Raw genomic sequence first — 11,991 nt, 5'->3', positions numbered from 1 at the left:
TATCTAATAAACAATCCAAATTCAAAATTTCCTAGTTGTGCCAATAATGAACTTTATAGCATTAAAAGAAAATCAGAGTCCTGCAATGATATTCTCCCCCCTTCCCAAGAATAGACTATGGGTCAGAAACACAGCACAAGTTGATTGCCAAAAGCAGAAATAATACAGGCCACATTCAAAATTAGAAATTAATAACGAAGAATAACCACAGACACTCAGCTTGTTTTGCACATTTCAAAACACTCTCTAAGTAACTCTTGGGTTAAATGGAAGAATAAAACTGGAGTGCCATTCATTTAGAAATGAGCACACTACACAACAAAACTTGTGAGGTGGGGCCAAAGCTATACTCTGAGGAAGAGCTGTAGCTTCAGATGCTAATTCGGAAAAAATGCTCACATGAAAGGAGATGAGCAAAAACAATTCAAGAGGCTAGAAAAAGAACAATAATGTAAGCGCACTAAAATTTGAAAGAAAGCATGGATAGATATTTTTTAAAGGAAAGTACTTTTACTTTTTAAAAATTTATTTATTTTTGGCTGCATTGGGTATTCGTTGCTGTGCATAGGTTTTCTTTAGCTGCGGCGAGCAGGAGGTACTCTTTGCCTTGCGATGCACGGGCTTCTCATGCAATGGCTTCTCTTGTTGTGGAGCACAGGCTCTAGGCACATGGGCTTCCATAGTTGTGGCATGCAGGCTCAGTAGTTGTGGCGCACAGGCTTAGTTACTCCACGGCATGTGGGATCTTCCCGTACCAGGGATCAAACCCCTGTCTCCTGCATTGGCAGGCAGATTCTAAACCACTGCACCACCAGGGAAGTCCTCATGGACAGATTTTAATGAGGAATTTAATAAAAACAACAAAAAGTGGATAGTATAAAGAAGCTGTTCTCTCTGCCTCTCCAACAATAGTATCCTTTTACATTTGTACCTGTGTACTTTGGTGAACACTCCAAGAAGGCAGAATGGCATGACAGCTGCTTATAGCTGGGTGACACCTGTCAAGTTGCTTTCACTCTCTATGCCTCAGTTTCCACCTAAGTGAAATGAGATATAACAGCACCTCCCTCAAAGAGTCACTGGGATGATTACGTGTATTCATGTGGATAAAGCGTTTAGTTCGTACCTGGCACCTCGGAGGTGTGACGTATTTGCTATTATCAGTCTTGTCATCAGTTAGAATAGATCTTTCCTCGGGGACTGGCAGGGTCAGAGGGCGTGTTAGATGTTGCTAGACTCCTCCACAGGGAGCTCCGAAAGGCGGTTTCCCAGAGCTTCGCCAACGCAACGCAACCGCGATGTCAGACTCTTTGATCTCCGCCTTCTCAGAGGTGACTAGTGGGATCCCGGTGAGGTTTTTAATTTGCATTGATTTTCTAATGAATTTGGTTAAGCAGTCTTTCAAGGAGACTCTGTGGTTTTCACAGCCGCTTCAGGATTCTCCTGGGGAGATCGTAGTCTTTGATTGGGGAGAGCCTCGCATGGTTGGTGAGGTGGGTTTTGAGACCCAGAGAGACAGCAGCCTCTCCGCGTGGCCCAGCGCGGGAATCAGCATTTCCTTGATCAGCCTCTGTGAAGGGGGTGGGGGGGGGGGGAGGTGGACGATGCCCTAACCCTCGAATTCTTACTCTACCAACTAGGGACTGAAAATCCTTCTCTAATAAGACTTCTATGAGAATCTAAGAAGGCGATTCACCCCTTCATTCATCCCATAAGGACAGCCCACAAGTATTGATCGTGTCCTGGGCACCAGGTCCTGTCCAGAGCTTTATAAACGTGTGAACTCCACATCTCCACCCTATGAGGGCGGTAGTACGATTATGCCCACTGATGAGGAAACTTGAAGCTCAGAGAGGTAAAGTCACTTACCAAAGGTCACACAGCGAGTGAGTGGTAGTCAAGACTTGAGCGGTCTGACTGCGCTAATCCATCCAATTACGTTTATTGAGTGCCTGTCAGGTGAAGGGCGTGGTTCTAGTCACTAAAGATAAAAGGTGAAGGAGACAAAGACCCCCCACCTTGGAGGCACAGAAATTCCTTGGGCGGGGCCGACATTCGAGAGGACGGGACCAATATTACGGGGGGAGGGGCTGACGTTCTCTAGCCTTCAGGGTCCACAGCCTCCACCTCCACGTCGTACTCTGTCCCTACATAGTACTGACCGAGCACAAAGTAGGGATTCAAGCGTTCCTGACAAGAACACAGCCTCTGCCCTCACGCAGCTCACAGCCTAGGAAAGACAGTCCTGAACGGTAGGATCCTACAGAAAGGTATTTACCTCCCAGGCAGGAGGGAGGCAATTACGCGCTCTTAATCACTACCTCTGTTTGTCTCAGCAAGGAGAGAGGAAAGGCGGCGCCCCGAACCTGGCCTGGTTTGAGATGCTCCCAGCCGCGGGGGACAGACAGACTGTCATCAAATGTCGGAAAATAGCTGTCATGAGACGCCTCACCCCCTGACACCTGAAACCCTCCCCCTGCGACTGCAAAGTCATAGGTTCTACTCCTGTTGACTGAGCACCCGCACGCTTTCAAATTCTCACGCAGCCTTACTGGGGTAGAGACTTACCCGGAGTCCCAGCCGGGGTCAAGGTGTCAGGATCCGGATTCAAACTCAGCACCTTGGATGTCACGGTGAGCTGTGCTTGGATCTCCCGGTCCCCATCCTTGTTTGTGTGGAATAAAATGAAGGGAAGGCAACGTGACAGCCTTACACCCTTGCCTGTATCATTGTTTCTGGGTCCTCCATGCCTGGGACATGGACTGTAACGAATGATGTGCTGCCCTACACCCCTCAGACTCACGCGGACCAAGACCTGGGTTTCTAGAGTGTTAAATGATTCACTCGAAAGTGGGGACCCTCCCACCACGTGCCTCCCCTGTGGTGGGTGATGCCGGGGACCCCGGAGGAGTAAGACCAGAACCCTGATCTCAAAGACGCTGCAGACTGGTGGCAGAGACGGACACAGACAGTGAGAACCAAGGTGGTCATGGCTGCGACAGAGCAGGTACCAGGTGTGTGGCACCCAGAGCTTTAGGGTGAAGCCGTGGGAGGTGAAATAGAGGGCTCTGATGGGTGACAGTGGAACGCCAGGCTGAGGGGCTGGGTCTTAGTCCGGGGGCACTGGGGAGCCATGGGAGGTGTGTGAGCAGGGGAGGGATAGGGTTAACCCTGGGTGTAGAAAGAATCCTCTGGGGCCCCCGTGGGGGTGGACAGAGACCAGAAGGCGGCTGGGAGGGGGGAGGGGTCCAGGGAAAGAGGAGGAGGCCTGAGTAGGGACCAGGCGGTGGGTATGGAGAAGAGAGAGAGGGACAGACAGGGCTGGAGGGAGTGGAGGGAGGGAGAGGCTGGTAATGGGCTCTAATGTGGGATCCCCTGCTACTCCTTCCGCCTCCCGGTTGTGGGTACTTTGAAGCCCACAGGAGCCACAAGATAAGCCTGGCAGAGCGGAGCACTCGCATCCCCTCTTTCCCCACAGCCAGCCCCATCCCTCCCACCACAGCCTGACCCCTCCCTCCATGCCTCTCCTTTGGCCATTCTGGGTCCAGATGCTCCTCTCTCTGAGGCCTGTCCCCAACTTCCTACCACCTCTTACTGAGGGGGCAAACTCAGCAATTGGGTGCCTGGCCCTCAGAGAGCCTCCAAATGGCTGGTCTATAAAATGGGTGTATTATTTTCCTATGGTTGGCGTAACAAATTCCCACAAACTTAGTGTCTGCAAACAACACACATCTATCTCATGATTCTGGAGGTCAGAGGTCCTAGATGGGTGTCACCAGGCTCTAGAGGAGAATCCTTTTCCTTTCCTTTCCCAGCTCCTAGAGGCTGTCCCCGCTTCACAGCTCATGGCTTTTGCCTCCATCTTCAAATCCCAAAGGTAGCATCTTCTTTTATATATTTATTATTATGTTCTGGCCACGCCACGCGGCTTGTGGGATCTTAATTCCCTGACCAGAGATTGAACCCAGGCCATGGCAGTGAAAGCAAGGAGTCCTAACCACTGGACTGCCAGGGAATTGCCCTGCAGGTAGCATCTTCAAATCTCTCTCTGCCTCCCTTTTCCACATATCAGAATCCCTATATTGTGACTATATTGGGCCCACCTGGAGAATCCAGGCTTCTCTCCCTATTTTAGAGTCATCTGACTAGAAGCCTTAACTCTATCTGAGACATTTATTCCCCTTTGCCATGTAAGGTAACATACCCACGGGTTCCGGAATGAGGACGTGGACATCTTTGGGGCCATTCATCTGCCTACTACAGTGGGCGTGGGGTTCCCTACTCACATTTATTCATTCATTTATTCAACAATATTTATTGAGCACCTACTATGTGCCAGGCACTGTTTTAGGATGAAAATCCCTACTCTTATGGAATTCCTTTGTTACAGCATTGGGGTGGGGTGCGGGGAGGGGTGCAGACAGACAATTAAACAATTACAATTTTAAAAACCAATGCATGATCATCAGTGCTATGGAGAGGAAAGCAGGAGGATTAAGGGGAGAGGAGTGTTGAGGGGTTTAGACGCTTGAAAGAGGCAACCGTTAGCAGAGACCTGAGTGATGTGAGGAAGAGGTGTGGGGAAGGGCGCTCCAGGCAGGGGGCACAGCGGGTGCAAAGGCCTAGAGGTGGGAGGAATGGGGGGTGCGGAGGGTGATGGGGAGCCCTTGGGAGGATCCAATATGGCAGTCTGCGATGTGCTCATTATTCACTACCCAATTTGTCCATGGACCCTTGTTCTCCGGCTGAGAAAACTGGAGCTCAGACATGAGGGATCTGGTCATACGAGGAGGTGGGTTGTCTCTGGACTCCTGGTATAGTGCTCACTCAGTCTGCTCTAGGTCCTGAAGCTCCAGCCATGTCTTTTCTGGAGGACCACCCTGAGGTTTTGCATGTCTTCCTCATCATTGGGTTTTAGTCTCTTCTTCCTCCTGATCTGTCACCAGACCATGAGCTGTGCATGCAAATACGTCCTGAGGTCTCATGTGACCTGGTCCTGAGCTGGGAGATGTTGGGGACACAGATATGAATCAGCCCTCCAGGGGCTCCCAGGCTGGTATAGGAGATAAATAGGGCACAGACAGTTCCAGTCTGGAGGGGATCCGAGGGAGGAAGAGGGACTGTAGAAGGACTAGGCCTGGAAAAGTCAGGGAGGGCTTCCTGGAGGAGGGGGCATTTGCATTGGGAATTAATGTATGAGTAAAGTTTGCCAGGTAAAGATGGGAATACATTCATTCACTTTACAAACATGTCCTGAGGCATTGTGTGGGTTGGTTGTTCAAGGATGATTCATGCATTTATTCATTCAATACGTCTTTGTTGGGACTTCCTTGGCAGTCCAGTGGTTAAGATTTCACCTTCCAATGCAGGGGGTACAGGTTCAATCCCTGGTCGGGGAGCTAAGATCCCACATGCCTCAGGGCCAAAAAACCAAAACATAAAGCAGAAGCAATATTGTAACAAATTCAATAAAAATGGTCCACATCAAAAAAAAAATTTTGTTTAGGCAAAATAATACAATGGTTAAGACTTCAGATTCTGGAGTCGGTCAACCTGGATTCTTTTCTGAGTTGTTTCATTTACTGAATGGCTCATTTATTTAAGTTTGCCTCAGCTTTCCCCCTTGATAAAATGAGGACAGCAATAGTATTGTCCTCACAGGGTTCTTGGAAGAATAAATTAAAATGATGCATGTGAAGGTCATAGCACGTTGCCCCATACATAGTTGACATTTCATTCCTGCCCTTAGCTTAGCATGAACCTCTCAGAGACCCTACATGCAATGAAGGTGATACCTGATTTAGTCTGGTGGGGTGTGTCATAGTCAGAGAAGGGTTTCTGGGGAGGGTGGCACTCAGTCGGGTTCTGAAGCTTGAGTAGGAGTTTGTTGGCTGGAACAATAGGGTCAAGTCCAGAAAGAGGAAATGGCAAGGACAAAGGCTGGGTGTGTGCATGTGTGCATGAAACCATGTGGCTTGTTCTAGGAACTCCAGAGCAGAAGGAAGGGAAGTGGTGAGCTAGGCAACTGGTGATGTGGGTGGAGCCCCAAAAGCTAGGACTGCAAATGCCAGGCTGAGGAGCTCAGACCTCATCCTGGGGGCGATGGGAAGACAGCACCCAAGCAAACAAGCTGATCCTTCGGTTCACAGATGGGGAAACTGAGGCCCATGCTCAGACCCTGTGTGGTGGCCCCTCTGATTTCCAGCTCTCTGATTTCTAGCCACTTGTGAGCCTCCCCATCCTGGGTCCTCCAGGGGAGACCAGGCCTCCCGCTCCTGCTCAGACGCCCTGGAAGACGCCTGCCTCCCACCTGCTGGTGGGCTCAGGATAACAAGGAAACAGAGTGGGGAAACTGAGGCCCGCAAACAGATCAGGACCCCCGAGTTAACATCCCGGCCTCTGAGGTCACAGATACAGGTGCAAATCCAGGCTTGGTCTCTCTTTTGTCTGCTTTGATTTTGAGCAAGTGAGTCTCCTCCTCTGAGCCTCAGTTTCCCCATCTGAAAAGTGGAGCTGTGAGAGTAGCCACCTCGGGACTTCCCTGGCGGTCCAGTGGTTAAGACTCCACGCTCCCGATGCAGGGGGCATGGGTTCGATCCCTGGTCAGGGAACTAAGATCCTGCATGCCGCAAAGCACGGCCAAAAAATAATAATAATAAATAATAATAATAATTAAAAAAAATAAGAGTAGTCACTTCGTGGGGCTTGGCACAGCCAGGATCCTGCAGTCCTTGAAAGATACGGGCTTCCTGAGAGGTTGGAGAATACCAGGGGTGAAGTGCACAAGGCTGGAGCAAGCCTCTAGTTCTGGGAGTGGTTTGATGCGATGATGCATTAAGGACAGGAAAAGGGGTGCAGAGGAGGGAGGCTCAGACCTCCCAGGGTCTCCACTCTAGGCTGAGGGGCCGGGACTTTGGCCAGGGGTACTGGGGAGCCATGGGAGGCCTGTGAGCAGGGGAGGGGTAGGTCTGCTCTGCACTGGATGGGATAACTGGAGGCAGGGAGGGCTGGGAGGAGGCTGGGCTGAGGGTCCAGCCAGGTGAGGTGAAGGCCTGCACGGGACCAGGGCGACGGGGACGGGGCAGAGAGGATCAGAGCGAGACTGTGAGAGGTGAGGGGAAGCAAGGGAGAGAGGACAGCGCCCCGGGTCTGGGTGGACGGGGGGGCCGTCCCTGAGATGGAGGACACGGGGAAGTTGGTGGGGGGCGGGGTGTGGGACTTGCTAGCGTGGAGGCCTGTGGTTCCCAAAAGCATCATCAAGCCCTTGGAGGACCCTCTGGAGACTTGGCAGCCGTCACCCGCTGGAGCCCTGTGCCCACCGGGGACGACCCTCTTCCTCCTCTACTCCCTGGCCGCCCTCATCTCCTACCTCCTGGTGATCCAAGGGGCAGGGCCCCCCTGCCTCCCCCTTTGTCCGCAGACTGGTTTGGCCACCAGGCCATGGCCGATGCCGCCTTCACTGTTCTCCTGCCCCTGCCCCTCACCTGGACGCTCCCCGGCTGGCCCCTGGGTGGCATCTTCTACCACCTGGACCCCGGCCTCGTCTTCCTGACATTCTACGCCAGTGGCGGCCCGCTGACCCGTGCGGCCGCCGACCGCTGCACCTCTGCGCTCCAGCCCACCTGGGCACAGAACCATCGCACAGCCTGGAGGGCAGTTTTCTGGGCCGGGGGTTTTGGGCTCCTTCTTCTGGTCCTGGGCACATCAGCCCTGTGAACCCTGAGGGGCCAGGTGAACCGGGCCGACGCTTTTAACAAGACGCCTGTCGGGGAGCCTGCCCAGCCATCTTCATCCTCCAGCCCTGCACTGAGTCAGCGGGCGTTCAGCTTTGGGGTGCACTGGCAGTGCTGAGTGCCTTCCACAGCCTCCTGAAGGCCAGGCTGCAGCTGGCGAGGCTCACAGGGCGGCCCCGGCTGCTGGGGGTGCCACAGCCACGGGGGCCGTGCTGTTTCTCTGCTGGTTTCCCTTCCCCCTGCTGCTTCTGTTGATGCTGGTGGGGATGTGAGAGGACCAGGCGTTCAGGCAGCTCCTGTGCTGGGCGGGTCCTCTGGTGCCGCCAAGTGGGGTAGTCTGAGGGGGGACGGGTGGGGTCTGGCACTGGGGAGGGAGGCCCAGGTGTCCTGCGGGGACCGGGAGGGAAATTCCTGGGGGGCGGGGTTGGGAACATTTAGGGAGAGTGTGGGGGGGGGTCTCCCACCTTATCAAACTCCAGAGAATGTGAGATGCTGAGAGAGACTGAAATTTAGAGACGGGGACAGGGACCCGGGGTGGGGCGCAGGGGCCCAGAGAATGGGGAAAAAGGATGCAAAGAGAAAGCAGGCCAAGTGAAGGAAGAGATGCAGAGAGGGAGAAACGGGCACCGACGCAGACGTGACAGCATCACACAGACGCGGTGGCAGACGGAGGCCAAGGCAGGGAAGGGACGCGAGAGACAGGTCAGGCTGCCGGGAGGGACCAAGTGGGAGACAAGACAGGAAAAGATACAGAGACAAAGACCCAGGAGGAGGTGGAAAGGAACTAGACTCTGACTGAAGGAGAGGAGAATGAGTGGGGAGAGAGACAGATGGACAGGGAGAGACAGACAGACATACAGACAGACATGGGCCTGGATCTAAAGACACGACTATAGACATGGGCTAGGAACCTGCAGCCAACCGTCCTGGTTATGCCAGGACTTAGCAATACAATATCTGGGCTATGGGGCTTTCGGAGCTAAAACCAGGAAAGTCTCATGCACGCTGGGATGCCGTGGTCCCTGCAGGTGGAACCGAGTAACACAGGACAGTACTTGGCCACCGGATGTTCTGGGTCTCCAGGACACTGGCTATCATTCGTCTTGTCTTGCTGCCTTTTGAAATACGCACGTGCCTCCTAACCATGCCCCCGCCCCTGGAAAAGGATGTTGTTGGTCATCTTTGGTTTTCAAACTCCCAAATGTTTCCCAACTAAAGGTTAATTTTTGCTCCACGTTCTGAGTCGTTTGATGTATCCGTGGCGCTACCTCAGACATGCACTAAGCTCCAAGGGGGAAAATCTATCTCTTCGGTCTTTGGAAAATGCATTATAGCAGATGCCTCTTGACCCTGTCTGCACATCAGGATCTCCGGAGGAGCTTTTAAACTCCAAATCAGTGCCCAGGGCCCATCCCCAGGTGTTGTGGTTTAAGTGGCCTAGGGTAGAGCTGGGCTCTGGGAGTTTCCAAAGCTTGCCAGGAAGTCCCACGGGCAGCGGGCTGAGCCCCACCCATCTCCAAGTGCCTGTGGCTGTGCAAATGCAACCTTGGTAGCTCCCAGGGGGTTGAGAAACCCAGCACTCAAGGGCTGAAAACCCTGGAGGTGGGAGTGGGGAGGAGGGACGCAAAGATCGATTTCTTTGTCAATATTTGTTTGTTTTCCAAACGTTGATAGCCAAGACCCAAGCTGGGGGTCCAGCAGAAGTCAGATTTATTCTGTGCACCCCCTGCCTTAGGCTCCCAGTCACAGCCAAGAAGGGTGGGGAGGAAGTGGCGGGGAGGCGAAGAGAGGCAGGGAGGCTGACTCTGATTGGGAGAGGTTTTTAGGAAGCCTTCCAGGTGGAGCTGACACACAATAGAGGAGGGAAAGGGCACTCCGGGCAGGGAGTACAGCATGTGCAAAGACCCTGGGGTGCGGCTTTTTTTTCTTTAAACCATCTGTGAGTTACATACGTTAAGATATACTACAGAGGGGGCGTAAGAGGTGGGTGCGATTAAAAAAAGAAAAAGACGGGAGGGCGTCAGGTCAAACACAGCTTCCAGGACTTCTCTGGTGGCACAGTTGTTAAGAATCCGCCTGCCAGTGCAGGGGACATGGGTTTGAGCCCCGGTCCGGGAAGATCCCACATGCTGCGGAGCAACTAAGCCTGTGTGCCACAATTACTGAGCCTGCGCTCTAGAGCCCGGGAGCCACAACTACTGAGCCCACGTGCCACAACTACTGAAGCCCACGCGCCTGGAGCCCGTGCTCTGCAACAAGAGAAGCCACCGCAGTAAGAAGCCCGTGCACCACAATGAAGAGGAACCCCCCGCTTCCAGCAACTAGAGAAAGCCCACAGCCCACGTGCAGCAAAGAAGACACATCGCAGCCAAAAACAAACAAACAAACCCCAAAACACAGCTTCCTATGCCAGGCTGAGGGGCTGGGACTCTTGTCCCAGGGGTGCCGGGGAGCCAAGGGAAGGATAGGTCACCTCTGCTTGTAGAATGACCCCTGTGAAGACTGAAGGAGAGAGATAGGGGGCGCGGCTATGGTCCAGGGAGAGAGGAAGGCCCCTGGGAGAGGGGACTAAGCCTCAAGGACCGCTTACCCGGCTCAGGTCTCGGAATTCTTGTTTTGCGGAAATCGACTTCCCTGCTAGAGCGGGGCTGACCAACTTCTGGCTGGGAACATAGTACAACACCGCCCCTGTGTGGTTATTCTTAGCATTGTAACCAAGGTCTCCTATAAGTAAGACTGTCTTCTAAATCAGGACGCTTAGAAGAGTTAAAGAGGACACTATTACAAATTAAAATTACAGTGAAACTATAAATTCGTTTCTAATTGGAATTTTCTAGGCCTTTCCCAGGAAACCCAGGATGTTCAGTCACCCTACTCAGAAGCTGCCTTTTCAGATCTTGAGGTGAAATGAAATTGTTTGTCTGATGAGAAAAATGGATGAAACTTGACCAAAGGCTGGGGTGTCACCCATGGCATTCCACCTACTGGGGATGGAGACAGGGAGTGGGAAGGAGGCGGCTAGTGAGGGAGCTGGTAACTGACTGTATATCTGGAGGTCTGGACACTTTTATAAGTAAGGGGCATTTACAGTAGGTATTGAAGGCTGAATAGGAGTTTGCTAAGAAAAGAGAAAGATGTGTTGATACAATATAGCAATGAAGACATCACTACAGACCTTTGCAACTTGCAAATTCCATTCGCATCTTTGATCTCAGGCTGTCCTTGCCACGGCCTTCTGGGGCCCACTGGTCCAAGATTTTCACCTTTGTCTGACTGAGAAGAAAACCAAGACTCAGAGAGAAGGAATAAATCTGAAATACACAGCGGTTTGTGTTGGTACCAGGTGGTGAGTCATCCCTGCTTCTTCTCCTGTCTGTGTTTTTGCACTCAAAGTTGGAATGTCCTTCCCCCTCTCTAAACGCTCCTGACAGACTACGCCCCCCTCAAAACACAGCTCAGTCTCTGGGCACCTAGCCTCAAACCTGATAGTCTATCCCCCTAGTCTTCACCTTCCCCAGACCCAGGAGTGCGGGCCTCCTGTCTCTGACCCAGAAGCCTGGCCCTCAGACAGAGTTGGCCCGAGGCTGTGTGCCTGCTGGGGTGGTGGGATAGAGCAGGGTGTGCTGATTCAGTCACATTTATTTGGTCTCAGAGGCCACAGTCACGGTCAGGGCAGAGGCAGGGCTCTTGGATTAGGGGTCCTGTGTCTTCTCATTGCTGAGCCTAAGAGAGGAAAAGAGACAGAGAGATACACGGAAACGTGGGACAGGAAGAGAGCCCGGAGATCTAGCCTGCGACCCCCGCCCTCTTCCCGCTCACCTTGTTGAAGAAGTAGATGGAGGTGAGGATGGTGAATACGGCTATGGCCAGGGTCGCATTCTGGGTGGAGGGGTCAGAGGTCAGGACCCATCCCTTCCCTTCCCTCTCCCCACCACTACCCCGGGCCTCCCTCCCCCTGCCGGACCCCTCCTCACTTCCTGAAAATTCATGGCCAGAGGTCTCAGCCGCAGGGTTGCTTGGCCTCTCTCTCCCTTTCCCGGGCCTGTAAGCCAGAGAGGGAAGGTGGGCCAGCAGAGCCTGACAGAGGGTCATCTGGGAGACCAGAATGGTGGCCATGGTGACAAGAGAAGGGCATTCTGGGTAAGGGGACCTTGTGGCAGAGGCTTGGGGGAGAGGGGCATTTGGGTACAGAATGTCACATGGAGTATGTGAACTTGGAAGGGGGACATCTGAGATGGGAGAGTCCAGACCTGCAACC

This window comes from Grampus griseus (assembly GCF_964374135.1).
Source record: "Grampus griseus genome assembly, chromosome: 19".
Lineage (NCBI taxonomy): Eukaryota > Metazoa > Chordata > Mammalia > Artiodactyla > Delphinidae > Grampus > Grampus griseus.
Note: the sequence above shows the minus strand (reverse complement) of the source record.